The 4,862-nt window shown below is 44.0% G+C and overlaps 1 long non-coding RNA gene across 1 annotated transcript in view; it reads left to right on the top strand.

Moving 5' to 3' along the window:
- The first annotated feature begins 478 nt into the window (after window positions 1-478).
- LOC108544427 (uncharacterized) overlaps window positions 479-4,862 on the top strand; it is a 40,371-nt gene continuing 35,987 nt past the window's right edge. The window contains exon 1 of the long non-coding RNA XR_001889839.1: window positions 479-690. This is a non-coding gene — a long non-coding RNA (uncharacterized LOC108544427). The remainder of the gene's footprint in view (window positions 691-4,862) is intronic.

Here is a 4,862-nt window from a genome sequence, read left to right as displayed (position 1 = left end):
TTTTCAACCAACAGTTATTGAATGCCTGTGTATTCACATTATTGAATGTGAATTCAATGCATCTTATTAAGGTGGTAGTTCTTTTTTTTTTTTTTTTTTTTTTTGGTGGTGGTGGTTGTCTTTTGAGATAGAGTTTTGCTCTGTTGCCCTGGCTAGAGTGCAGTGGTGCAGTCTCGGCTCACTGAAAACTCCGCCTCCCAGGTTCAAGTAATTCTTCTGCTTCAGCCTCCTGAGTAGCTGGGATTACAGGTGTGCACTACCACACCTGGCTAATTTTTTAAAACTTTATTTTATTTTTAGTAGAGATGGGGTTTCACCGTGTTGGCCAGGCTGGTCTCAAACTCCTGATCGCAACTGATTCTCCTGCCTCGGCCTCCCAAAGTGCTGGTACTACATGCATGAGCCACCATGCCTGGCCTAACGTGTTGGTTCTGTATCTAAGTTTAGAAATATCTAAATGTTAAGTTTTATTGTTGTCGTTGTTGCAGGAAAACACAGATCCTGGTGCCGAACATGAGGACAGGACAGACCAAAGGAGAAAGTAGAAGGAGGGGATCTTCTCTCTCAGCCTCGTCCTCCTGGGCCTGGATGCTGGAGAGTCATGAGGTGCTTCAGAGTACTCTGGGTGAGGAGGGAGAGATGGTGCCCACCACATGGAGGCCAGCCTAGGTCTTGTATGAAACCTGTGAGGTACGAAGGAGTAATTTTTCTTTCCAAGCCATTTCTCTGCTTATTTCTCAGATCAGTGCCCTTCATGTTTGAACTTGGTGTGAATGACCATCTTAGTGATTCTTACTGCAATGACAATAGGGAGTTAAATGACATAAGATTCTTTTCTATGGTAAAGGATATAGAAATGTATCTGCATGTGGTCAATGTAGAATATTCCCAGCCAGAGGTACAGTTTTCGGGATCCCTTCCACAGACATTGTGTGGAAACACACCTATTAACCAATAAGGGGTGAAATTTCACCAGAATGGAGAAGCATCCTCTTTTCCCTTTTCACAGGGGTGGGGATGAGGTTAGGGATGGAGTTATACCTTCTTTGCTCTCCCAGCTGCTTCTATGTATCTTAGCCTGTATATGCCTAAAGTTAAGCCAAGACAAAGAGTCATAGACAGGTAGTTTATTTGCAAAATGATACTAGGGATCAGGAGTGAGGAATGAGAGAGTAAAGCAGGGGAGGCAGAAAAGCCATTGCAAGCATGCTCTGTCAATAGAGGAGTGACCAGCAAGCATGTGAAAGGCCTCAGTGTTACTAGTCATCAGAATTCAAATGAAAATCACCACGAGATACCTACTAGATGCCTATTAGAATGGCTACATTAATAATACTACAGTAACAAATGTTGGTAAGGGTGTGGAACAATCAGAGCTCTCATAAATTGTTGGTAGGGGTGTAAATTGGTACAACTGCTTTGGAAAGGTCTGGCACTTTCTTAAAAAACTAAACACACACCTTCTGTGACCCAGCAATTTCATTCCTAGATATTTGCCCAAGAGAAATGAAAATATGTGTATATAAACAGACTTGTTTAAGAATGTTCACAGCAGCATTATATGTTATAGTCAGAAACTGGAAACAGGCCAGGCATGGTGGCTCACACCTGTTATCCTAGCACTTTGAGAACCTCAGGTAAGAGGATTGCTTGAGGCCAGTAGTTCGAGACCAGCCTGGGGACTATAGCAAAACCCTGTCTTCACAAAAAAAACAAAACAAAACAAAAAAAAACAAACATTAGCCAGCATGGTGGCACACATCTGTAGTCCTAGCTACTCAGGAGGCTGAGGTGGGAGGATCACTTGAGCCCAGGAGTTCAAGGCTGCAGTAAGCCATGATCACCCAGCCTGGTGATAGAGTAAGACCTTGTTTCAAAAACAACAACAACAAAAAACAAAAACAAACAAACAAACAAAAACTGGAAACAGCCCATGACAGAAGAATGGATAAACAAACTATGGTATGTCCATGCAACGGAGTATTGCCCAGCCATAAAAAGGAATACAGTATTGATATAATAATATGGGTAAATATTAAAGCATGCAGGGTGAGAAAAGCCTTACATAAAAGAATATGGTATTTTCCTATTTAAAGTTCTAGAATAGGCAGAACTAATCTGCAATGATGAAAAATCAAAATAGTGATCTGTGCAGATGTGGGCGTAGAAGTAGGAGTTGACAGAGAGCAGGCATGAGGGAATGTTCTTATACATCTTCAAAGGAGTTTGGGTTACACATGTCAATGTACTTTTCAAAACTTACTGAATGGTACACTTACAATTGTTCATTTTATTGAATATAAATTTTGCCTTAAAAGAAAAACATCGTAAATGAATACCGAAGTTTAGTTAATGGGATGCATGCTGAAATGTTAAGGGTGAATTATACTGTTATCTGAAAAGTACTTTGAAATGCATTAAAAATAAAATAGATTAGCAAATGGATAGAACAATAGACAAATGGATATATATATGACAAAAGAAATAGAATAAGATGTTAGTTGTACAATCTAGATAGGGATATATGGGTTTTGACTGTAGAATTCTTTCAACTTCTCTGTATGCTTGAACATTTTTATAATAAAAAGTGAGGTAAAAGAAAAACACAGGATCACATTGGCTACAACTGAGCAACTGCTGTACAAGCCTATCAGGACCTTTGAGGAGTTTTCTGAAATCCACTTCAGAACCTAACACCTGAGTGGTGGAAGGGAAAACATTTAGCTGTTGGCTTCTTTCTCCTTGTGTCAGTGCTTACAGCCCTCTTGCAGGTGCCCTGCACCTTAGAGAATTCCCACGGTAGGGAGCTAGAGGTACACAGCATGCATGGGCTGACGTGGGATGCTTCAGATTGCACCTGTGTGTAGCTGGTCAAAGCCTATGCAGAATCAAGAGTCAGATTACCCTCCAAACTCAGTGTCTTACAACAAACAAACAGCTGTTCTCCACAATTCCTGTGGGTCAGAAATTCAGGAGTCACTTAGCTGGCTGATTCTAGCTCAGGGTCTGCCATTACATTATATTCAATATTTTAAGCCAGGGCTGCATTTATCTGAAAACTTGATTGGGGCTGAAAGATCCACTTTCAAAGTGGTGCACTACATGGCCCTTGGCAGGAGGCTCCAGTGTCCCTGCCACATGGGCCTCACAATAGGGGTGCTGAATGTCCTTATAACATGGCACATGGCATCCCCCAGAGTGAGTGATTATTGGCGGGAGGGAGTCACAATGTCTTTTATGACCTAGTCTTGGAAATCACACACTGTCACTTCCACCACCTTTTATTACTTAGAAGTGAATCACTGGGCACATTCCACACTCCAGGAGAAGGGAATAAGGCTTCCCCCTTCCCCCCAGCTTTTTTTTTGAGACAGAGTCTCGCTTTGTTGCCCAGGCTGGAGTGCAGTGACGTGATCTCGGCTCTCTGCAACCTTCACTTCCCGGGTTCAAGCAGTTCTTCTGCCTCAGCCCCCCGAGTAGCTGGGACTACAGGTGTGAGCCACCACACCTGGCTAATTTTTGTATTTTTAGTAGAGACGGGGTTTCACCGTATTGGCCAGACTGGTCTTGAACTACTGACCTCGTGATCCACCCACCTCAGCCTCCCAAAGTGCTGGGATTACAGGCGTGAGCTACCGCTTCCAGCCTAGGCTTCAGTTTTTGAAGGAAGGAACATCAAAGAAGTTAAGAACATGTTTTGAAACCACAACAGATTTCCATTACGTTTCACCTTTGCCCTTCTTAGGACTTTTGTGCTCTGCATTAACTCCAATCTGCCCAGAGTCTTCTAGATTGTGGCTAGCTCTAAATCCTACAAAGACTAAATACAAGAAGGTTAATAGAACAACTTATATTCCCTGCTGATGCAACAGATTCCAAGTCCATAAATAGTACTTGTCATCTCCATTTTCCATCATTTGCTCTAGATTTCCCTTAACCTCAGCCAATTATTTGGCTGATGTAGGTTGCTTTCCTGATGTCTGATTCAAAACTTTATCTCTGAGGGGTCTGAGTCTTTAGTTGACCTTGTAAAGTCATGATCACTGCGACTGCCCATCTGCCATCACCAGTCATGGAATCATCAATAGATGTCCCTGTGAATCCTCTATGTCCCAGACACAGTCCTTCCTGCACGTATAATGTAACAACAGCCTTAGCTCCTCATGGTAATCAGAGTCGATTACTCTTTTCAGCATAGGAACACTTCTTTTTTCTTGCTGGTCTACTGCCATGAGGAACCCCAAATTCAAAAGCGATAATCACACTTTAAAGTGAATGGGGGATTGAAGAAGATGGCCGAATAGAAACAGCTCCAGTCTCCAACTCCCAGCGCGAACGACACAGAAGACGGGTGATTTCTGCATTTTCAACTGAGGTACTGGGGTCATCTCACTAGGGAGTGCCGGACAATCGGTGCTTGTCAGCTGCTGCAGCCTGACCAGCGAGAGCTGAAGCAGGGCGAGGCATCACCTCACCTGGGGAGCGCAAGGGGGAAGGGAATCCCTTTTCCTAGCCAGGGGAACTGAGACACACAACACCTGGAAAATCGGGTAACTCCCACCCCAATACCGTGCTTTAAGCAAACGGGCACACCAGAAGAATATATCCCTCACCTGGCCGGGAGGGTCCCATGCCCACGGAGCCTCCCTCATTGTTAACACAGCAGTCTGCGGCGATCTAACCGCAAGGCAGCAGCGAGGCTGGGGGAGGGGCGCCCACCATTGCTGAGGCTTAAGTAGGTAAACAAAGCCGCTGGGAAGCTCGAACTGGGTGGAGCTCACAGCAGCTCAAGGAAACCTGCCTGTCTCTATAGACTCCACCTCTGGGGGCAGGGCTCAGCTAAAAAAACAACAGGGGAAGGA

This window comes from Rhinopithecus bieti, unplaced genomic scaffold (assembly GCF_001698545.2).
Source record: "Rhinopithecus bieti isolate Rb0 unplaced genomic scaffold, ASM169854v2 scaffold_26302, whole genome shotgun sequence".
NCBI lineage: Eukaryota > Metazoa > Chordata > Mammalia > Primates > Cercopithecidae > Rhinopithecus > Rhinopithecus bieti.
The sequence above is the reverse complement of the archived record's forward strand: the minus strand, read 5'-3'. Positions and strand labels throughout refer to the sequence as shown.